The sequence below is a fragment of the Corvus hawaiiensis genome, chromosome 4 (assembly GCF_020740725.1).
Source record: "Corvus hawaiiensis isolate bCorHaw1 chromosome 4, bCorHaw1.pri.cur, whole genome shotgun sequence".
Classification (NCBI taxonomy): Eukaryota; Metazoa; Chordata; class Aves; order Passeriformes; family Corvidae; genus Corvus; species Corvus hawaiiensis.
The window spans coordinates 12,445,278-12,468,559 of record NC_063216.1 but is presented as its reverse complement, the minus strand read 5'-3'; the positions used below and the strand labels follow the sequence as shown (position 1 = coordinate 12,468,559).

General features: G+C 47.9%; 1 protein-coding gene and 1 long non-coding RNA gene across 3 annotated transcripts in view; one reads left to right on the top strand and one right to left on the bottom strand.

Moving 5' to 3' along the window:
- Positions 1 to 23,282, top strand: part of KIAA0930 (KIAA0930 ortholog) — a 96,460-nt gene that overhangs the window by 29,233 nt on the left and 43,945 nt on the right. The gene's annotated exons all lie outside the window — the stretch shown is intronic.
- On the bottom strand, positions 1,809 to 7,163 carry LOC125324449. Its single transcript, XR_007202975.1, has 4 exons — positions 6,695 to 7,163; positions 5,972 to 6,196; positions 3,936 to 4,022; positions 1,809 to 3,130 (listed from the first exon to the last, which is right to left on the bottom strand). It is a non-coding gene; the product is annotated as an uncharacterized LOC125324449 (long non-coding RNA).

Genomic DNA, 23,282 nt, shown 5'->3' with positions numbered 1-23,282 from the left:
TTGGGGACATTTAGGACTAGAACTGGAGCTGTGCTGTTGGCTCCTGCTTTATGCCAAGCTGAGCCAAATGGTCTGGTGATGATTCCTTCATGGACCACATTGAGGGTGGCTTTGTAGTCTGGGTGCACCGTGAAACTAGTTCATTGTAGTTCTTCCACAAACACCGCTATATATGTGCTCAGTGCTTAACTGGCTGCTGCAGGTTTTGGCTGAAGAATATTGGCAGAGGTGACTCATCCCATGTCAGCTCAGAACGTTAGTTTATGTTCATGAAAATAAGATCTGTGCAGCTTTGAGCACAGCAATCATCGGACTGATGACAAGGACAAAAAGGGTTGAATGTGGAGAGGCTGTTTGTCTGAATGCTGACAGTGGTGGTGTTTGTGTCATTTCCATGCCCTGGTGTGATGGTCTGTGTCAGTGGGAAACAAGTGTCAATGAATCCAGTGGTTCCCAGGTTTTGGTGCCTGTCTTGTGTGATTAAAAGTAGTTCCTGCTTGTGGGTTTGGATTCTTCTGTGCTTACTGGAGCTGAAGAGCGTTGGCAATAACATTTGATTTTAAGTTGAAGTGTAACAGAAGATAAGCAGAAAAAACCTGATAGGATCAAGATTAGAGGTTCTGCTCTGTTTTGAGACTGGATGAGAAGGGCTTTGGATGCAGCTTAGTCACGATAGCTTTAAGTAATAAATCATACCATTTGGTATGTCCAGTAGGTGCTGCTGTTAAACTTCTCTACCATCATAAATTTTATTTTAAAGGGCTTTTTAAATTATCTGCTTTGCAGTCTGTCACGTCTAAGAGACTTTCCATTTGCTTCTCTTTTCCTTCCCACCAATTTCTAAACTGAGCATAGATGGATGAAACAGCAATTAAGCTCCTAATACATGAATGCCAGGGCAGAACTGCCTTATGGAATTCTGGACTATATCCACTACACAGACTGTTGGATCCCAGAGAAGTACATTTAATTCTGTCTTTCCTTGGCATGACACAGTAACACTCTTGAAGTTTTCCTTGCCAAGTTTTGAAGATACTTCTTCTCTTGGTGTCTTTATGCAAAACCACAGACCTCCTGTGTCAGGTTCTGTGCAGACCAAGGCATTATGGAGTGTAGCTTTTCCCAAGGTTAAGGAATTTAGCAGGATTTTGTAAGGTGGAATCCCTTTGACTTGTCGCTCTTTATTAAGTCAAGACTCAAAAGCCACTTTGCTGCTGCCTCTCATGCCAGCTGATGAGACCTACTAGAAAATGTAAGCCCTGATCTTCGCTTCCAAAGAGTCTTGGACACTGCAGGTTTGAAAGGTTAACATGGTTGGACTCTGGATTATGATTTTAAAATGCTGTTAGGTCAAGATTGATTAACTCTGATCTTTCTGTAGAGAGCAGCTTTACGTTCTCCTGGGAATCCAGAAGATGCAAGTATATAGTGTTACACAGACAGCTGGGAAATGAAGATAAAACTTCAGTGATGGACCAGCAGGTTGTATTCTGCCTTTCAGCGTACCTTTTCACCTGAAAAGGTACCTTATCTACAGGGCAAAGCAATAAAAACAATAAATGTAAGACACCTTGGTCATGTTTTGAGCTTGCCTGGATATTGGAGTAGTTCCTATTTTCTTCAGCATCTGTTACTGTATCCCGCAGCCATAGGGAAGAGAGGAGAGAAGATCCAACAGGCAGGAATTGTGCCGCAAGATTGATTTATTTAATTCTTTTACAAACTCTTTTATAGACTTTTTTCTTCATAGTCTAATTGGACAAAGGATCAGCCACCCTCTGGGTTGATTGGCTAGAAATCCTAAATATCCATTGTCAAAATATTTTTCTACTGTACCATAAACATAGTTCTACAAGGTCGCAGGTGTTCATAGTTTACAGAACTTCTGCAAATATCTTCGTGAGAGAGAAGAGTAACTCACGGGCTTAGAAAGAAGCAATAAAAATTCTTGCTAGCAGCAATATTGTATCCACAAGCATCCTATGAATGTGGAGGAGTAGAGTTGCTGCCAAATGCACAGGTTAGTCATTAGGACTGTTAAGTCTTCAAAAAGCTTAAGCTACTGATGTTGTGACTGCAGCTTCAGAAACAGAACTGAACAGAGCCATGGTTTACATGTTCATGTGCATCTGGACCTGTGACTCAACAAATACTGCTTGTGGTGTGACCAGTCAGTTTCCAAACCTAAATTACTTCAGGCACATGACTTGCACTGAAAATCACAGGATTTTCCTAACTGAATCCATAATTCACTGTCACCATCTGGCTGCCTGGAAGATTCAACAACATGAACTCAGCATCTAATAAAAATACAAGTTTTAAGAATCCTTCATTACTGGCTCTGTTGCAGTGTTGGGGTTTTTTTCAGCACTGCAAGCAAACAGGATGTCTCCAGAAGAGCTCTATGCTATACTTCATGGCAGTCCCATGCCACCACCCAAATGCTGAAGAGAAGTAAATAGCCAAAAATTGCATCTTTCTTGCTGAATAAATTTTCTCCTTGTTCATGGGTAGTATGTGGGAACAAACGATTGCAACACCTGCAAGCAGATACAGACTTGGCTGTTGTGCCTCAGCTCTGCCATTGTGCTGCACTTGTAGAGGTATTGCAGTGAGCAGGCTCCTGCAAAAAGTTCAGCATCCAAACGGTGCTTTTATTTTGAAACATGAAAAAGGAACCCTGGCATTATCAGATTGATTAATTTTTTTGTAAGGAGCTCAGCATCTTCTGTGCAAAGATTTGACCTTTCTTTTGCAGTTCCCCTTGCCAGAAACCCCTGTGCTTTCTCATGCTACTTTGCTGATACTTGATTGTCTAAATGTGTGAGCATAAAGGAGTTGCTACCTGAGAACCTCTGCTCATGATGCACTTACGAAATCATCAGGGTTGGAAGAGGCCTTTAAGATCATCAAGGCCATCTCCATTTCCTCTGTGTGCTGTGGCAGACTGCTTGGAAAAAAAGCAAAAGAAAGAATGTACTATGATGAGTGTGACAGGAGCATCTTTTTTTCCACAGAGAATGATCCATGCTGTCTGTGACCTTCACTATGCTTGTGACACACGTGACAGGCTAACACCAGTCCAGGGTGGTGATGCTCTCATCTTCTGCCCTATTTCCAGAGTAAATTCCTGTTGAGGCAAAACAAGTGCACAGCTGAAATACTTTCACAGTATCACAGTTGCAAAACTCCAGACTCAGGAGGGGATGTAGGCTGCAGGGGCATTTTTAATGAATTGCTTTATATTGCTTTCAGTCTCTGAAGAAATCTTCTTAAGCAGTCAAACAGGATGACAAGAAAGCCAGAATCAGATGTGATTTTAATATGAATGGCACTGAAAAGTGGCAGCCCTGAGCCATGTGGCCAAGAAGATGCTCTGTTTTCGACTGCAGAGAGCAACTTCACTGGGTAGGGAAGAAGCCCAGACCCAGTTTTCCCATCTGATGAATTATGCTGAATAATTCAGTATCAGAAATGCATCATATCTGTCTGAGTCACTGGGGAGCGGAGGGACAGAAGAGCACTGCTAGGCTGGGCTTGCATCCTGGAAAAGCTAAAAGTGTCTGCTTGGAGCTCCCTGAAAGGCCTCATCAGGCCACTGGTTCATCAGAGCACTTGGTGGATTTGATCTGTGGGTTACAGGCTGGTCAACTTGCTTACTAGAGGTATGGGAATGTCTGGGTTCAGTGTCAAAATTAATATGCAATTCAATTGGAGCTCTGGAAAATCATCATCATGTTTGTAGTAACATTGGTAATTAGAATTTAAATGTCTAATGTCTGGACCGGGGTTTACTCCCACCCTGTCTTCTGGTTATTAACCCAGTTTATGCATTTCTGTATTCAACGGAGGTGGTTTGAAACACACTGATTTATTACCGTTCTGTAATGTTCCTTCTCCCATGGCAGTGTCTGCTGCCTATGGATGTAACGTACCTTCCCGAATCGTGGTGACTGGATACTGCAGAAGGCACGCTGTGTGTTGCTTCAGGTACTTGTGCTTCTCTATGAGCTTCAGAAAGGCTGGAAAATAACAATACAGGAATAAGGTAACAGTGAGCAACTTGTTACACCTGAAAATATGAGTTACTCTGTGGTCTAGGACCATGTTTGATAATGTTTAAATAGTCACACATGTATCTCTTCCCTTCATTTTGGAAAGCTGATTTAGCAGATCATGGAGCATTTGGGGAATGAAAGTTGGTGGGATTCACATAGTAAAAGTGTGAGGCAGCAGCAAAGATGACTTTGTCAGGATCCCAAAACCAAGTCATTCTTGCCTTGCTGATACTGCTCAGCATATTTGAACTCCCAGCCTTGTCTTACTTAGCCACTGTTAACCACTGTCCTGGTGCCACAGCCAGGCTAGGGATAAACTGTTTCCACACCCATGTGACTTATGGTTTGCACATTTTTGCTTTCCCCTGATTTGTTTGATGAGCATCTTCAAGCATTCAGACTGCTCCATTATTTGAACAACTTGCACTTTTATTTTTCATCTTTTATACCTCTTTTGCTATTTCTGGAGTTACAAAGGCAGAACTAGATTTCTGGGGTCCTTTTCACCTAAGTAATTTGAATTATGGTTGGTTGAAGTCAGCTTTTAATTCTCAGAGTCCTGTTAGCATTCTCAGTCTTATAAGTTACTCATTCTTATCACTCCAGAATCTTTCTCATATACGATGTGCAGATACTGAAAGCAGATGTGTAGGCTTGTTAAATCTTTGTTTCCTATGTCTGTGACTTGCCAATCAGAAGGAAGGTCATGTGCTTCTTGAAAAGAAGAAAACAGAATACATTTGGTAGGTATTCCTTGTGATGAAGTACTTTTACAAGAGCTATAATTAATTTTAAGGTGATTTCTTTAATACTGAGATATAAACTTATGTAACCATGAGAAGAAAGTAAGAATTCAGTGAGAAAACACAATCTCAAGGCAGTGCAGGATCTAAAAAACTTGTGTTTGATGTGTACCCTCAAATGAGGACGGCAAACAGTTATTTGCTGTAGAGTGATGAAGGGCAAAGGTTACAGGAGAGTTTTTTGTCTTTGAAGATGGAGGAAGCTGCTGTTTCTAGCTGCCAACTGATGGTATAGATTGCCCTGCATGCCTTTTACTCTTGTTCTCATTAAGAGCTAAATGAGATCTGACTTTTGAACTTCACCATTCAGTTCAGAGCTACTCATAGACCAGTGTTTGTTCTTCCCGCAAAAGGACACTTGGGTGGGAGGAGAGGGTGCCAGCAAATCAAAGCTGGGAGATGTTTGCAGTGATACCTCATCTTCTCTAAGAGAGTTGGGATAATGAGCAGTGTAATTAACCCTAAATTTTAGGGCTGGACTTGACAAATCAAAGCACTTCTCATTCTAAGGTAAACTAAATTGTTAACTCCAGGGCAGTCTTAGGTTATTAAGCCACTACCTGCAACCAGAAACATAAATGACAGGAGAAAGATTAGGTTGTAAGGAATTAGAGGAATTACAGCAGTACTAAAACCCACATGAATAATGGGAATAGCTTTCCAGGACTGAATATCAAAAGGAATAAAGTCTATGTGTGAGTTGACTTCGTTGTTTCAAGCTGAGACTGCAACTGCAGTTGTTCAGTGGAGACAGTAAGGGATCCAGTGTGTGGGTGCAGCTCCCTCTGAGAGTCCCAGGCTGAGTACCATCAGTACCTAGAAGGTACCAGGGTGGGATAATAAAGTGGTGAAAGATCAGAATTTTAGCGTATCTTACCCAGAGTTTTGTTCAAGGAAAAAAACTCTGCTTTGCTCTCCTTCACAGCTATGTGAGGCTTTCTCCCTAAGAGCTTTTGGCTAGCTGCCTTAGGGTGGTTTTCTAGTCCCTGACTGTCTGCTCTATGCCCAGAAATGATTGTTGTAGCTTTAAGGTGGGTCTGGGGGTGGGAGGAGCCTTGGGGCTCTTGGGCGGGCTTGTTTCAAAGCCTCACTCCCAAGTGACAGCGTTACCTTGTTTCGTTGGTTTTTTGTTAGCTTAGGCAAGAAGTTTTTTTCCTTTTCCCGGCCTTGGAGACTGTGACAGCAATCCTTCAGTGGCCTTTGTTTTTTTTCCTGAACTGTTCAGGTTGGTTTTGGTCCAAGATTGGAGAATTGACGGGAGAAGAATTGGCTGGGGGATGGCCAGGAAGCTGAGGGGCTGCACTATCTTGCTCCCAGATCTCAGAAAAGCCAACCCTGTGAAAGAAAGTGTATGGAAAATCATGCTATGAAAAGCCAGCATCCACAAAGGAGACAGAGGAGTCCTACAGCTTTATTCAAATAAAGGGAGAGAGTCCACTGGGGCACACGCCTGTGGTGTTTTCTCCCTCGGATTTTGGAGGGTGTGGCCTCCTTTTATCCTAAACTCCCGGGCCTCTTCTGTTCCCCATTAGCTGAGGTACTAGGAAGGTATGGCCTTCCTGAATGGCCTACCACATATCCTCCCCTGAATCTGTCATTTTACCCCAAAGTTCAGAAGTTCAGGCTTGCGCAGACCCCCTTGCTGTTTCAGGAGCCCAGCTGTCCGGGCTCTGTAACAAACCTGCTGCCCAAAGTTAGTAGAGACATTAAGACCCATTTTAAAGACGTTAACACCCATACCTTCACCCATCAAATTGTTTGTAAAGACATCTTCCCTATCAATCCCTCCTCTTTTTATTTATCTTTATAAAACCTAGTTATTATTAACTTTACCGATTTGAGACAAATTTGGAGGAACATCCGAAATGAGCGTCCTCTGATAGAAGGCAGGTTACAGCCATCCCATTCCTCCACCAGGTTTGGAAAGAATTTCCCTCGGAGGAAAGTGAAAAAAACACCTGTTTATTTAATAAGTAAAGTGCATGCAGACACGGGAAAGAAAAAGAATAATGCTAAATAATGAAACCTCTTGCTGTGGAGAGAACCTGGGTAGATTTCAAAGTCCTTTGTGGGTGTGGCTTTTTCCTCTCCGGAGCTGGGGTTTGGCGTGGGCCCCCTCCGGGCCAATGATGTAGGGTATCCCGATGATGTTCCGGTGTTCTAAACAGTTCCAAAAGAGAAGAAAAAGAAACCAAAGTCCCAGGGCTTCATGCTTTAGCTAACGAGCAAAAAACTAGCTAAAAAACCAAGAGGAATGTAACTCTTCCCTGCTGCAGAAGCAGAGCAGCTGGGCAGGAGACGCCAGCGAGCTTATCTTGTGTTTTGAACACAGCGCTGAAGGAATTCCACCAGCTCTCCCCCCTCTCCCATAAAGGTACAGAAAGGCACAGGGTTCATGTCTGGGCATAGAGCAGATGACAGGGGACACACATCATAAAGTCACCCCAAGACATTTGTAGCGGGTTCAGTTCATAAACCGGACAGAAACACCAATTGAGTGTAGTGGTTTTGTTCAAAATATCCATTACTTACTTATTTTCTTTCTGTGAGATAAGAATTAGGAGAAAAGCAAAGCAGGCACAAAACTGAAAAGAATATAAAGAAGTTTATTAACTTATTAGACCTAAAAGAAAGGGAAAAAAAAAAAGTTAGACTAAACCTTCAGAACACCTTCTTCCCCCCACCTTTCTCCCTTGTCCCACTGACAGTGTAAAAAGACAACCCTTGAGATTTTCAGTCAGTTTACCACTTCTATAATAACCTTCTTCAGTTCACTTAGGGAGAGGAGTCTCTCTTGCTCATGCTATGGAGACATCTCCACAAGAAACAGTTCTCTCATGGCTTCAATGTCACAGGGAGAGAGCTGCCCTGGTTGGTTCTCTGCTTGCATGTGAGAGTACCTTCCCTCGACTTACAGCCTTCCCCACAACTGCTTTCGAGGGTCCAGTCTTGAGCTACTGGGGTACCATTTTTAAGGATGAGCTGTTCAGAGGTAAAGGTTCTCTTCACCCATCTCTGGGAGCATCTTCATTTCCAGAAACAGAGGCCCTCCTCCTCCCTTCAGAGCAAGGGTCTTCATCACTTTCATCTCTTTCTGTTCAAGCTTCTCATCAAATTACAGCTATTTCAATATTTGGTCATTTCAGCACAGGTACTTCTGCTCACAATTACAGTCATTTGCTTATTTCAGCACAGATACTTTTGCTCACAATTGCAGTTTGAATGCTCCACCCCCCCATGCTTTCATGAAATTACAATGGGTACTCTGAGGTATCATAGTCCATGACCATAGCTTTACAACAGAATTTTAGCTTCTAAGCTTGAAGCAACTCCTCTTTCTACTCCCTCAGCATTTCAGCTCTTCCTCCTTCATTGACTTTGGTGTCTCTATGGCGTTTTTTCACACGCCTTCACCTTTCCTCTTCCTCTGACTCAGGAGAGGATTGATGTCTGCAGATTTCATCTGTTCTGGAGGAAACTTACAGCACTAAAAGGGTTAATCTCACCTGGGCCCCACAGCTGGTTGGTCACATGATCTTTGCCTTTGCCTTCAGATGAATCTTCGGCCACACTGGAGGGGGGGAGCCAGGCCGCGCCGCCTGCACGGAGCAGGGCTGCGGGGCTGGCCTGCACTAAGGGGCTGCGGGTGGAACAGGGCCGCACGGCTCCAGGATGGCTGTCTTCTGGCCCGGCCCAGGCTGAGCAGGGCACGGCCCGTCTCTGCGGGGCTGCGCTGTGGGCCCCCCAGTTACCTGTCCAAAGGCCCGAAGCAAGAGAGCTTTCCCGGGGTTTGTTTGTTCTTAAATGTGGATCACAGAGGCGTATCAGGCTTCTTAAGTGGCTTAAAAAGTTGCCAATATTCAAACTAGCCAGTTGATAGGATCTGTCAGGTCATAGAGGAAGCTGTAAGCACCTCTTTGCAAGAGCATCACTTCCGTGGCTGATGGAGCCTCTAACAAAAAACCCAAACTATACTAAACCATGACAACATTCCACCCCTAATCCCATATTGTCAGCTCAGTGCCCAAACTAATGTATTCTAACTACACACATACATCAATACATACATACATACATATATATATATATATATATATACATATATATATATATATATATATATATACAGCTGTGTACAAACAGTGACACTCAGGAAGCAGTGGTATATAGGCATTCCACATTACATGTGGCTCTAACCCAACACCAAAATCTCCCTGTGGTACTCAACATGTTGTTCCATCCCTCTGCATTACCCACCATGTCCAACCAGGACCCTGAGGAAAGACAACCCCACAGATGGGTTTGTCTGTACTCGAGGCAGAATTAACCCAAACAGTCTTTCCTAACAGGCCTCTGACATGCACTACTGGGACCTTACCTCCATCCACTGTATGCAGGGGCTCAGATTGGGCAGGGCCAGCTCGATTGGTGGAGCCTCAGGTGTTAACTAACCAGGTGGCCTTTGCTAGATGCTGCTCCCGATTTTTGAAAGATCCCCCACCTAGTGCCTTCAAAGTGGTTTTAAACAATCCATTGCACCATTCCACTTTGCCTGCAGCTGGTGCATGGTAAGGGATATGGTACACCCACTCAATGCCATGTTTTCTAGCCCAGGTGTTTATAAGGCTGTTTTTGAAATGAGTCCCATTATCAGATTCAATTCTCTCAGGGGTACCATGCCTCCAAAGGACTTGCTTTTCCAGGCCCAGGATGGTGTTATGGGCTGTAGTGTGAGGCACAGGGTAGGTCTTCAGCCATCCTGTGGTGGGCTCTACCATTGTGAGAACGTAGCACTTGCCTTGGTATGTTTTAGGCAGTGTGATGTAATCAATCTGCCAGGCCTCCCCATATTTGTATTTGGACCACCGCCCACCATACCATGGGGTTTCAACCACTTGGCCTGCTTGATCGCAGTGCATGCAAGATACTGTCCATGGTTAGATCCACCCTTTGGTCTCATGCCCACTTATAGGTGGCATCTCTGCCTTGATGGCCTGAGGCATCATGGACCCATTGAGCTAGGAACAACTCTCCCTTGTGTTTCTAATCTAAGTCTATCTGGGACACCTCTATCTTTGCAGCCTGATCTACCTGCTCATTATTTTGGTGCTCCTCATTAGCCCTGCTCTTGGGAGCATGGGCATCTATATGGCAGACCCTTCACAGGTAGCTTTCCTACCTGGGCAGTGATGTCTTTCCACTCTTCAGCAGCCCAAATTGGTTTTCCCCTATGCTGCAAATTAGCCTTTTCCCACTTTTCCAGCCATCCCCACAGAGTATTGGCTACCATCCATGAATCAGTGTAGAGGTATAGCTTTGGCCACTTCTCTCTTTCAGCAATGTCCAGGGCCAGCCAAAACAGCTTTGAGTTCAGGTAGTTGGCTTGATCCACCTCCTCCTTCAGTAGCTTCTGCAGCTTGTCATGTGGGACTCCATACGTCTGCTTTCCACTTTCATTTCATACCTATGATGCAAGAGGAACCGTCAGTGAAAAAAGCGTAGTGTGTGTCTTCTGATGACAGTTGGTTGTATGGTGGAGCTTCCTCAGCACGTGTCACTTGTTCCTCTTCGTCAGTGAGACCAAAGTTTTCACCTTTGGGCCAAGTTGTGATTATTTCCATATCCCAGGGCGATTCAGTTTTCCGATACGGGCACGCTGTGTGATGAGAGCAATCCATTTGCTCCATGTGGCATTGGTGGCATGGTGGGTAGAGGGAACCTCGGCTTTAAACATCCACCCCAGCACCGGTAGTCAGGGTGCCAGGAGGAGTTGTGCTTCAGTGCCGATTACCTCTGAGGCAGCTTGAACTCCTTTATAGGCTGCCAAGATTTCTTTCTTTGTTGAAGTGTAGTTGGCTTCGGACTCTCTGTAGCTTCGGCTTCAGAATCCCAGTGGTCAACCCAGAGTCTCACCAGGCACCTTCTGCCAAAGGCTCCAGGACAGACCATGGCTCCCGGCTACAGAGTAGAGCACTTCCAGTCCTGTCCTGACTGGGCCCAGGGCTACTGCATGAGTGATCTCCTGCTTCATCTGGGCAAAGGCTTGTTGCTGTTCAGGGCCCCAGTGGAAATTGTTCTTTTTGCAGGTAACCAGGTAGAGAGGGCTCACAATCTGGCTGTATTCAGGAATGTGCATTCTCCAGAAGCCTATGGCACCTAGGAAACCTTGTGTTTCCTTCTTGTTGGTCAGTGGAGACATTGCTGTGATCTTATTGATGACCTCGGTGGGAATCTGACACCGTCCGTCTTGCCACTTTACTCCCAGGAACTGGATGTCCCGGGCAGGTCCCTTGACTTTGCCCTTCTTGATGGCAAAGCTGGTTTCCAGGAGAATTTGGATGATTTTCTCTCCTTTCTCAAACACTTCTGTTGCGGTGTTCCCCCACACAATGGTGTCATCAATGTACTGCAGATGTTCTGGAGCCTCACCCTTTTCTAGTGCAGCCTGGATGAGTTCACGGCAGATGGTGGGACTGTGCTTCCACCCCTGGGGCGGTCGGTTCCAGGTGTACTGCACACCCCTCCAGGTGAAGGCAAACTGAGGCCTGAACTCTGCTGCCAGAGGAATGGAAAAAAATGCATTAGCAATGTCAATAGTGGCGTACCACTTTGCTGCTTTGGACTCCAGCTCGTACTGGAGCTCCAACATGTCCGGTACAGCAGCGCTCAATGGTGGAGTCACTTCATTCAAGCCACAATAGCCCACAGTCAATCTCCATTCTCCTTCCGATTTGCGCACAGGCCAGATGGGGCTGTTGAAGGGTGAGTGGGTCTTGCTGACCACCCCTTGGCTCTCCAGCTCACAGATCATCTTGTGGATGGGGATCACAGCATCTCGAGTTGTCCGGTACTGCCGGCGGTGCACTGTCGAGGTGGCAATTGGTACTCTTTGTTCTTCCACCTTCAGAAGGCCTACTGCAGATGGGCTCTCTGATAGTCCAGGCAAGGTGTTCAATTGCTTAATGCCCTCTGTCTCCACAGCAGCTATTCCAAAAGCCCACTTGAGTCCCTTTGCGTCTCTGAAATACCCGCTTCGGAGGAAGTCTGTGTCCAAAATGCACGGGGCCTCTGAGCCAGTCACAATGATTTGTTTCTTCCACTCATTTCCAGTCAGGCTCACCTCAGCTTCCACCAGGGTCAAGTCCTGTGATCCCCCTGTCATCCCAGCAATAGAAACAGATTCTGCCCCCACATGTTGCGATGGGATTCTTGTGCACTGTGCACCAGTGTCAACCAAGGCATCATATTTTTGTGGTTCTGATGTGCCAGGCCAACGAATCCACACAGTCCAAAAAATATGGTTTTCCCTGGCCTCTACCTGGCTAGAGGCAGGGCCCCTCTAGTTCTGGTTATCATTCCTTCCCTGAGCATACATTTTAGAGGTTCCTTCAAGGGGATTGGACGTGTCCTCTTCCATCATACCTGACAGTTCGGCTATGGGCAACTGGAACTGCTTCCTTTCTGGTGGAACTTCCTTTCTGAGTCTTGTGCTCCTTCAGTTCATGCACCCGTGCTGCCAGAGCAGAAGTGGGTTGTCTATCCACCTCTTCGTGTTTTCCCCACTATCACATAGGAAGAACCACAGCTCACCTCACGGAGTGTATCTTCTCTCTCTGCCTGGGGGATGTCGGCATCTGGTACCAGAATCTCTGATCTGTACCACCGAGATTTGGAGAAGGCCCTCTTTAATCTCTTTCTTGAGTTCTTGGTGATTCTCCTCTATCTTATCTTCCACTTTCTGCAGACATGTTTCCACAGCTGCAAATTCTTGCATGTGTGTATTGGGTTGACCCTGAGTTGATGGACAGTCTTTAAGACCAATTACGCTTCTCACAATTTACATATTTAAACCGCACAGAAAGGCGGGACTTCCCCTTTTTTTGTTGGTGCTCGCCTGCTGGGAGGTGGGGGGGCTCTGAGCCTCCTGGCCCCGCCGGGCCGGGCTGGGGCCACTGCCCCTTTCCCCCTTTCCCAACGCTGCGGCACGGACCCTGGGTCGCTGGGGGGACTGTCCCAGAGCCGCAGGCAGCTAAAACCAGCCATGGACTGCTCACAGCTAAACCCATCCAGCGTGGCTTCTGGGGACAGGCGGGTCCCTCTCCTCTCCATGCAGAGCCGGCGGAGCCAGCGGGAGCTGGCAGAGCCTCCTGTCTGCAGCCAGCACACTTCGTGCTGAACTGAAGAGGACACTACACAGCCAGCAGCACAGAGGGAGCGAGGCTTTCCCCACCGTAAAGCCTGAACAAGAACACTCTTCAACATGGTGGCTTCAGAGTCAGAGAGAAAGAGAAGTGAGTCACGTGGGACGGAGCTGAGCATGGCTGTCTTGGTTTTGAAAGACAGGTGTCTGCTAAGGAAGGCAGAGGCCCCCCTTGAAGTGGCAGATATAACCCCTTTTCCCTCCAAGTTACTATATTTTGAAATCAAGGGCCTTTAGGCAAAGATGTGGGAAATAGGAATAACAGTTCTTTATTCTATATATATATGTATATAACCAGTCAAACAAAACAACAACAACTATGGCAGTAACAGCAATCACAAACCCAGTCCCAGCCTTCTCGGCTGTCGGGCCCTTTTCCCCTCGGGTGCAGTTCCGCTCGCAGCCGGCAGGGGCGCTGGCGGCTCCCGGTGAGCAGGGCAGGTGCGATGGTTCCCCCGCGGCTGCAGGGGGTGCTCCGGAGCGAGCTTGGGAAACCCGCGGCACCCGTGCCCTGGGATCCCGGGAAGGGATGGAACAAAGGCTTCACAAACCGCTGGGCAGTTGATCCCGGGCTCTCAGGAACAGCAGGCTGGAACGGCAGGGACGAACGCAAATCCCGGGTGGCAGACGAGATGTATCCAGATGGGAAAACCCACGGAGGCCCAGGCAGGCAGGGCGAGCAGGGCTACAGCGTAGCGAAAGCTCGAAGCAGCAGCGGGGCAGGGCAGCCACAGCTCGGTCTCCAGCAGGGCAGGGAAAGCGGCTTTTGGGGTCCCAGCGTTGTTTCCAGCAGGAAGAAAGAACGGCCAAAAAAGAAAGAAGCAGCAACTCCTTTCTCTGCAGCTTCTCTCTCCGGACGCTCAGAGCGAACTGTCCCCACACCCAGGTGTAGACAAAAGAGTAGCCAGGCCCGCCCCACTCCCCTTTTTGTCTTTCTTAAGTACAGCTATTTGTCCCCTAGCAACATGCATATGGGAGAAAATTCCTTTAACAGGAAAACCTAAGACTAAACTAAAACCCCAACATTATCCACCCCGAATTTTTTCCCATACTAACATGTTACATGAAACTTAACTTTTTTTAACCATATAAATCTATGCATTACCCAAATTATATACAAATATACATGCTGATACTGATACAAGTACAGAGCCATGGGTAGTTCACCCTAAAACAAGGTCCTCTTGAGGTAAGCATCGGGTCTCTCCATCCTTTTGCATCACCCACCAGGTGCAACCTGGTCCCTGAGCAAAAACAACCCCACGGATGGGTTTGTCTTTGCTCAAGGCAGACTTTACCCAAACAGTTTTTCCAAGCATACCTCTCATGTGTACCACTGGAACCTTATCTCCATCTGTTGTTTGTAGGGGTTCGGATTGGGCAGGGCCTGCTCGGCTGGTGGAACCTCGAGTGTTAACTAACCAGGTGGCTCTTGCTAAATGCATCTCCCAGTTTTTGAAAGTCCCCCCACCCAGTGCCTTCAAGGTGGTTTTAAGCAGTCCATTACACCGCTCAACCTTCCCAGCTGCTGGTGCATGGTAAGGGATGTGGTACACCCACTCAATGCCATGTTCTCTAGCCCAGGTGTTTATAAGGCTGTTCTTGAAATGAGTCCCATTGTCAGACTCGATTCTCTCAGGGGTGCCATGCCTCCAAAGGACTTGCTTTTCCAGGCCCAGGATGGTGTTCCGGGCAGTAGCATGAGGCACAGGGTAGGTCTCCAGCCACCCAGTGGTGGCTTCTACCATTGTGAGCACATAGCGCTTGCCTTGGCAGGTTTGAGGCAGTGTGATATAATCAATCTGCCAGGCCTCCCCATACTTGTATTTGGACCATCGCCCGCCGTACCACAGAGGCTTCACCTGCTTGGCCTGCTTGATCGCAGTGCATGTCTCACAATCATGGATCACCTGGGAGATACTGTCCATGGTTAGAGCCACCCCTCGGTCTCGTGCCCACTTATAGGTGGCATCTCTGCCCTGATGACCTGAGGCATCATGGGCCCATCGAGCTAGGAACAGTTCTCCTTTATGTTGCCAATCCAAGTCTATCTGGGACACCTCTATTTTCGCAGCCTGATCTACCTGTTTGTTGTTACGATGTTCTTCATTAGCCCGGCTCTTGGGGATGTGAGCATCTACATGACGGACTTTCACGGATAGCTTCTCTACCCGAGTGGCAATGTCTTTCCACTCTTCAGCAGCCCAGATTGGTTTTCCTCTGCGCTGCCAGTTTGCCTTATTCCACCTTTCCAGCCAACCCCACAGAGCATTGGCTACCATCCATGAATCAGTGTAGAGGTAGAGCTTTGGCCACTTCTCTCTTTCAGCTATGTCCAGAGCTAATTGGACAGCTTTGAGCTCAGCAAATTGGCTCGGTCCACCTTCTCCTTCAGTGGCCTGTGCAACTTGTCGTGTGGGGCTCCATACAGCGGCTTTCCATTTCCGGCTAGCGCCTATAATTCGGCAGGAACCATCAGTGAAGAGGGCGTATTGTCTTTCACTCTCTGGTAGCTCGTTATATGGTGGGGCTTCTTCGGCACATGTCACCTGCTCCTCTTCTTCTTCAGAAGATAACCCAAAAGTCTCACCTTCTGGCCAGTTTGTAATTATTTCCAAGATCCCAGGGTGACTTGGGTTTCCAATTCGGGCGCGCTGCGTGATGAGGGCAATCCATTTGCTCCAAGTAGCGTCGGTGGCGTGATGCGTGGAGGGAACCTTTCCTTTGAACATCCACCCCAGCACCGGTAGTCGGGGTGCCAGGAGGAGTTGTGCCTCTGTGCCGATTACTTCTGAGGCAGCCTGGACTCCTTCATAAGCTGCCAGGATTTCCTTCTCTGTGGGAGTGTAGTTGGCTTCAGATCCTCTGTAGCTTCGGCTCCAGAATCCCAGTGGTCGGCCCCGAGTCTCACCAGGCACCTTCTGCCAGAGGCTCCAGGACAGACCATTGTTCCCGGCTGCAGAGTAGAGCACGTTCTTCACCTCTGGTCCTGTCCTGACTGGGCCAAGGGCTACGGCGTGAGCAATTTCCTGTTTGATCTGGGCGAAGGCTTGCTGCTGTTCAGGGCCCCAGTGGAAATCATTCTTCTTGCGGGTAACCAGGTAGAGAGGACTCACGATCTGGCTGTACTCGGGAATGTGCATCCTCCAGAAACCTATAGCACCTAGGAAAGCTTGTGTTTCCTTCTTGTTGGTCGGCGGAGACATTGCTGTGATCTTATTGATGACCTCAGTGGGAATCTGACATTGTCCATCTTGCCACTTTACTCCCAGGAACTGGATCTCTCGGGCAGGTCCCTTGACCTTGCTCTTCTTGATGGCAAAACCAGCTTGCAGGAGAATTTGAATTATTCTCTCTCCTTTCTCAAACACTTCGGTTGCAGTGTTCCCCCACACAATGATGTCATCAATGTACTGCAGATGTTCTGGAGCCTCACTCTTTTCTAGTGCAGTCTGGATCAGTCCATGACAGATGGTGGGACTGTGCTTCCACCCCTGGGGCAGTCGGTTCCAGGTGTACTGCACACCCCTCCAGGTGAAGGCAAACTGAGGCCTGCACTCTGCTGCCAGAGGAATGGAGAAGAATGCATTGGCAATGTCAATAGTGGCGTACCACTTTGCTGCTTTGGACTCCAGCTCGTACTGGAGCTCCAACATGTCTGGCATGGCAGCGCTCAACGGTGGAGTCACTTCATTCAGGGCACGATAGTCCACAGTCAATCTCCATTCCCCGTCAGACTTGCGCACAGGCCAGATGGGGCTGTTGAAGGGTGAGTGGGTCTTGTTGACCACCCCTTGACTCTCCAGCTCGCGGATCATCTTGTGGATGGGGATCACAGCATCTCGATTTGTCCGATACTGCCGGCGGTGCACTGTCGAGGTGGCAATTGGCACTCGTTGCTCTTCCACTTTCAGGAGCCCAGCTGCAGAAGGATTCTCAGATAGTCCAGGCAGGGTGTTCAATTGCCTAATGCCCTCTGCCTCCACAGCAGCAAACCCAAATGCCCACCTGAGTCCTTTTGGGTCTTTGTAGTAGCCATTCCGGAGGAAGTCTATGCCCAGAATACACGGGGCCTCTGGGCCGGTCACAATTGGATGCTTTTGCCACTCCTTCCCAGTCAGGCTCACCTCAGCTTCCAAAAGGGTCAACTGCTGTCATCCCCCGGTCACCCCAACAATGGATACAGGTTCTGCCCCCACATGTCCCGACGGCATTAAAGTACACTGTGCCCCAGTATCAACCAACGCATCATATTTTTGTGGCTCTGATGTGCCAGGCCATTGGATCCACACCGTCCAGAAAACTCGGTTCTCCCGTGCCTCTTCCTGGCTAGAGGCAGGGCCCCTCTAGCCCTGGTTATCATTCTTTCCCTGGGCGTACATGCTCGAGGTACCTTCAAGGGGATCCGACATATCATCCTCCCTTCTGTAATACCTGGCAGCTCGGTCACGGGAGGCTGAGGCTACCTTCACCTTAGCGGAACCCCCTCGGTTAGTGCCTCCCTCCTTGAGTTCACGCACCCGCGCTGCCAGGGCAGAGGTGGGTTTCCCATCCCACCTTCTCATGTCTTCCCCATGCTCACACAGGAAAAACCACAGCTCAGCTCGTGGGGTGTACCCTCTCTCTCTAGCAGGGGGACGACGGGCTCTGACGGGCTCTGACTTGGGGGCCTGTGACTCGCACTGGTGCCACACTGACCCTCCTCATCTCCTCTCTCATCTCCTCCCTCATCTCCTCCCTCATTTCCTTCCTCATCTCCTTCATCTCCTCTTTGAGGTCCTGGACCACAGCAGAGACATGAGCTTTCAGCGGGCCATTGATCATGCTGTCATAATGCCTGAGCTTGTTGGCAACAGAGCCCACTGTTTCTCGGGTATTGTCAGCATCAGTCGTTGCAATGAAGGTGGTGTATTGCGATGGCCCTAGCCTTGCCAGGTTCCACATCATCTGTCCTGTGCACCTGACCTTATCGGGGTCATTATCATGCTGTCCATCCTTCCCAAAGAGTACCTCTAATATTGCCACCTCTCTTAGCTGTTGGATCCCTTGCTCGAGTGTCTTCCACTGCATTCTATGATGATACTCCTGCATTCTTTCTTTGTGAATGAACCTTTCTCTCACACTCATTAAGAGCCGCTCCCAGAGAGAGAGAGGCCCTGGCTCCCTCACAAATATCTGGTCCACACCTGGGTCCTGGGTCAACGATCCCAGATACCTTGCCTCACCACTATCCAGTTGCACACTTGTGCCCATAAGGTCCCAAACCCGAAGCAGCCAGGTGGTATAAGGCTCACGCCCCCTTCGCACAATGTCGTTTCGCATAGCACGGAGACTGTCGTGCGACAGGGACTCAGTAATGATTTCTGGCTCTGGCTCTCCTGCTGGTTGTGAGAGCCCTGGTTGCCCATCATCATTAACTGGTCGTACTGATTTGGTCTTATACTTCCTCCTTTGCACAGGGGCGACTGCTGCTGGCTGTGGTTGTCCTTGTGGTTCGGCTGAAGCCTGGACGGTTGTAACATCTGTGGGTTCCACTGCTGCACCATCGGACTCACCCTCTTTGGGGCAGGGAGAGGGTTTTTCACTAGCTGAGGAGGTGTATTCCCTTAGCAATTGGCATATCTCCTGGCGCACCTGGCCCATCTCCTGGCACATCCCCTGGCGCACCTGACCCATCTCCTGGCACATTTCCTGCATCCCTTTTGCCAGTACCCCCACCCAGTTTGGGTAGTCCATTTCTGAGGTGGACTGTTGGGCAGTATCAGTCTGTGGGGCGGGATCTCTAGTGTCTGGGGCTGTGGCAGGCTCTGGCTCTGGGGTAGAATCTCTAATGTCTGGGGCCGTGTCAGGTTCTGGGGTAGGATCTCTAGTGTCTGGGGCCGTGTCAGGCTCTGGGGCAGGATCAGGCTCTGGGGTAGGAACTCTACTCTCTGGGGCCATGTCAGGTTCTGGGGCAGGATCTCTAGTCTCTGGGGCTGGTGTCCGGGTAGATATCCAAGCCAATCTCAACTTATCCTTGAATGCTAAATAGAGTAGGCCTATCAGCAGCAGATGGTTAGTATTCAGAGGGAATTTAAACCCTTCGAAAATTGATGGGGTGGGCCCAAAGAACTGGTTGAGGGGTTGGGAGAAAACTTCCCCTGGTGTCATTTCCTCACAGAAGGTACCATTGTTAACATAACCCCAAAAACATGTGCTCAGTGTGTGATAGCTGTTTATCCATGTGCCCACATTCCGGAGGAAGTTAAAAACCCATGAATTCCTCACCTTCTCGACCCATAACGCAAGCTGGATAACAGCAATGGTAGCCTTAGTCAGAGGACCCATATTCAAGTAAGGAGCTGCAAAGGGGAAGAATATAGCCACGGCTACATGCCACCCAAACCAGGGTAAACTAGACCACATAGTGCTGCCTAACAAGGTTCCAATATCCAGCACACAAAATAAAGTTATCCAGGAACTGTTATTCCTTTTTCACCTCTATCTCTTAATGCCCTCAGGCCCCACGTTGGGCGCCAAGATCTGTCTCGGTTTTGAAAGACAGGTGTCTGCTAAGGAAGGCAGAGGCCCCCCTTGAAGTGGCAGATATAACCCCTTTTCCCTCCAAGTTATTATATTTTGAAATCAAGGGCCTTTAGGCAAAGATGTGGGAAATAGGAATAACAGTTCTTTATTTTATATATATATGTATATAACCAGTCAAACAAAACAACAACAACTATGGCAGTAACAGCAATCACAAACCCAGTGCCAGCCTTCTCGGCTGTCAGGCCCTTTCCCCTTGGGTGCAGTTCCGCTCGCAGCCGGCAGGGGCGCTGGCGGCTCCCGGTGAGCAGGGCAGGTGCGATGGTTCCCCCGCGGCTGCAGGGGGCGCTCCGGAGCGAGCTCGGGAAACCCGCGGCACCCGTGCCCTGGGATCCCGGGAAGGGATGGAACAAAGGCTTCACAAACCGCTGGGCAGTTGATCCCGGGCTCTCAGGAACAGCAGGCTGGAACGGCAGGGACGAGCACAAATCCCGGGTGGCAGACGAGATATATCCAGATGGGAAAACCCACGGAGGCCCAGGCAGGCAGGGCGAGCAGGGCTACAGCGTAGCGAAAGCTCGAAGCAGCAGCGGGGCAGGGCAGCCACAGCTCGGTCTCCAGCAGGGCAGGGAAAGCGGCTTTTGGGGTCCCAGCGTTGTTTCCAGCAGGAAGAAAGAACGGCCAAAAAAGAAAGAAGCAGCAACTCCTTTCTCTGCAGCTTCTCTCTCCGGACGCTCAGAGCGAACTGCCCCCACACCCAGGTGTAGACAAAGGAGTAGCCAGGCCCGCCCCACTCCCCTTTTTGTCTTTCTTAAGTACAGCTATTTGTCCCCTAGCAACATGCATATGGGAGAAAATTCCTTTAACAGGAAAACCTAAGACTAAACTAAAACCCCAACAATGGCGATGGGAGAAAAGAGGGCGGTGCCGCGATTCTGGCGCGCAGCTTAAAAGAAACCTTCTTGCATGCCGTGGTAAGAAACTGTAATACCACAAACTGTTTGTCTCTTTAATCCATTTGAAGAACATGGGGGGATGGAGTATCTTCGTGTGCCTTTGAAGATTGTGAAGAATGCCTATGCCAGGCTATATAGAAGTAGTAAGAGGCTGTTAGAGACTTGTGGCGAAGAAAAGCCTTTGTGTGAAGGCCAAAATAACTTATCCTTAAAAAGATGAATAACCCCATGTGATGGCCCATGTTTTGCAGTGTGAAGGAACTGTGAGATTTTTCATGGGAGAGATGTTCTACACACAGCAGACTGTTTGTTTCCGGGCGGATCTGCTGTTAGTGGCAGTTTGGGAACCACGTGCAAGTGAAGGAAAACCCTTTTTTCCTTAAGCATAAGAGAGAGACTTTTCAAGAACTGGAACACTGACTAACATCCCATGTTCTGTTATCCCTTGTGTGAGCTGGGTAAAAAGAGAGAAGTGCTGGAGGGGGGGGGGATTTGCTTTAATTTTGTTTTGTTATTTTCTCTTTACTTTTAATTCTATTAGTAATAAAACTCTTTCATTGTACTGCAACTGTTTAAGGTTTGTGCCTGCTTTGCTTTTCTCCTAATTCTTATCTCACAGAAGGAAAATAAGTAAGTAATGAATATTTTGAACCAAAACCACTACATTTAATTGGTGTTTCTGCCTGGTTTCGAACTCAACCCACTACAATGTGTTAGGCCATGTACAGCATCTGCATATGCTTGGTGCTTCTTCACCATTTCACCCATGGTCTCATCCCCATCATCTGGTTTCATCATTGCTAAAGCAGAAGCGTATTCTTGCAGCCCAAGTCATACGAGTTTTTGCCACATCACTGATGTACATCTTACCCTGTCTGGACTCCTCAATCCTGGGTCATCTGTTTAGACAATCTCTACCACTGCTAGTTCTCTCAAGCACTGGATCCCTTGTTCTATGGTCTTCCATGGGGTTTGCTGCACATAGAAATCATCTTGGCACAGGTCTTTTCCTCACACTTCTCAAGAGCCGTGTCCAAAGACTGAGAGGTTCAGGCCTCTTTACTATCCCTTGGTTGATAGCCAGATCATGTGACAGGGATCCCAAATGCCTCACTTCAGTACTGTCCAAAATTGTATCATTGCCTGTAGCGTCCCAAATATGGAGCATCCAATTTAATATATATTCATCAGGCTGTTGGGTGTAGTCCTTTCTCAGGCCATGAAGGTCCTTCATGGACATGGACTCAATAATGATTTCTGGTTCTGAGTTAGTTGCTGGCTTTGAGGATCCTTACCCCGCATCATCATCTTTCACTGGGCGATTGGTTTTGGTTGTGTGTTTTTTTCTCATGGTAGGAACAACTGTCGATGGCTTAGGCTCACAGTCTGGTTTGGCTGCAGCTTGAGTGACTGAGGTGTCTGCTGATTTATCTTCCTGCCCCTCTACCTTCACCTGCTGCAGTGTGTGATAGGCATATGCCAAGGCCCGACATATTGCAATGAGCTTTTTCTCATTAGACTTGTCATTGCACTTCTCTTTCAGATATTTCCCCACCTCAGCTGGGTTCTGCATTTGTTCGGGGGGGAAATTCCAGGCTATTGAGTCAGAGAATTCCTTCAGGGCTTGGCCCATATCCTCCCATTCCCCACACCACTCAGGATTTTCCACGCCTGGGTCAGGTGTCTCATCAGCCACCCTGGAAATCTCATCCCTCATTCTAGACAAGCTGCAGACCATATAGAGGAAACCTACCAGATAAAATACCAGGAAGGTGGTCTCTCTAACATCCAGGGGAAACTGAACATTCTCAAAAGGTGACGTATCAAATTTAAAGGGGAAGGAGATGAAAGGCAGGGAAACCCCATCCCCTCCTCCTCCTCTAACAAACTGGATGCAATTACTAATAAATCCCCAAAACAGGCTACTGAAAGTAGGACTGGGATTAGGATGGAGAAACAAAAGACCATGCACATTTTCAACAACTTCCAGTACCTCTGTTAACTTCCTATAAACCATTATCACTGAGCACAGCAAAATAGAAATCTGGATTCGTGCCCCTACTCGGTAAAAGTTACGTACCAGGGAAAAAAACGGACCAATCTGTGGATAGGCAAACAGGCCTAGAGACCAGATAGACATTAGTACCTCAAACCAGAGAGACATTATGAACTCAACCAACATGGTGACTACTTTACCCCAATAAAAAAGTAATTAAAACCAAAATGTAATTATCACAGTTTTTCACTTTCTTCCAGGCCCTGTGCTGAGCACAACTAATTATTTGTCCTGGTTTAAGGCAAATTCGGAGGAATGTCCGAAATGGACATCCAAAATGAACATCCTCTGATAGAAGGCAAGTTACAGCCATCCCATTCCTCCACCAGGTTTGGAAAGAATTTCCCTCGGAGGAAAGTGAAAAAAACACCTGTTTATTTAATAAGTAAAGTGCATGCAGACACGGGAAAGAAAAAGAATAATGCTAAATAATGAAACCTCTTGCTGTGGAGAGAACCTGGGTAGATTTCAAAGTCCTTTGTGGGTGTGGCTTTTTCCTCTCCGGAGCTGGGGTTTGGCGTGGGCCCCCTCCGGGCCAATGATGTAGGGTATCCCGATGATGTTCCGGTGTTCTAAACAGTTCCAAAAGAGAAGAAAAAGAAACCGAAGTCCCAGGGCTTCATGCTTTAGCTAACGAGCAAAAAACTAGCTAAAAAACCAAGAGGAATGTAACTCTTCCCTGCT